Source organism: Macaca fascicularis, chromosome 7 (genome assembly GCF_037993035.2).
Source record: "Macaca fascicularis isolate 582-1 chromosome 7, T2T-MFA8v1.1".
In the NCBI taxonomy this organism is placed as follows: Eukaryota; Metazoa; Chordata; class Mammalia; order Primates; family Cercopithecidae; genus Macaca; species Macaca fascicularis.
Genome location: NC_088381.1, coordinates 73,063,559 through 73,064,559, shown reverse-complemented (window position 1 = coordinate 73,064,559; position 1,001 = coordinate 73,063,559).

The window sequence follows — 1,001 nt, the reverse complement described above, 5'->3', positions numbered from 1 at the left end:
TAATCCCAGCACTTTGGGAGGTTGAGGCAGGGGGATCACCTGAGGTTGGGAGTTCAAGACCAGCCTGACCAACATGGAGAAACCCCGTCTCTACTAAAAATACAAAATTAGCTGGCCGTGGTGGTGCATGCCTGTAATTCCAGCTACTCGAGAGGCTGAGGCAGGAGAATTGCTTGAACCCGGGAGGTGGATGTTGCGGTGAGCCAAGATCGCGCCATTGCACTCCAGCCTGGGCAACAAGAGTGAAACTCCGTCTTAAGAAAAAAAAAGAAAGAAAAGAAAAAAGGGGGAAATGGAAAGTTTCAGTTTCACAAGATGAAAAAGTTTGAGATCTGTTGCACAACAATGTAGATACAGACATAACACTATTGGACTGTACACTAAAAGCAATTAACATAGTACATTTTGTTATGTGTATTTTACTACAATTAAAAACATTTAAGTGAGTACATAGCTTCAGGGAGAAACAAAAAAGTTAAAACAAATATGGCCAGGTGTGGTGGCTCCTGTTTGTAATCCCAGCACTTTGGGAGACCGAGGTGAGTGGATTGCTTCAGTCCAGGAGTTTGAGACCAGCCTGGCTAACATGGTGAAACCCCGTGTCTACTAAAAATACCAAAAAAATTAGCCAGGTGGGTAGCACATGCCTGTCATCCCAGCTACTTGGGAGGCCAACGTAGGAGGGATCTCCTGAGCCTGGGAAGTCGAGGCTGCAGTGAGCCATGATTACACCCTGCACTCCAGCCCAGGCAACAGGTGTAAGACCGTCTCAAACAAAAAACAAAACACACAGCTTGTGCTCTGTAATAGGGCAATAAGAAATAAATTATCTAAATTCTGTAGCTCTGCTATTTTCTTGCTGCAGCCCACTGCATCCTCTTGAAAACTGCCCTCTCAAAGGCCAAAGCACCCAGCAAGGCTTAGTGCCCCAGTCCCCTCCTAAACCCCCAAAGAGCCACCCTACAACCGCAGCTTGCAAATTCACACGAAGGGCCACTTAA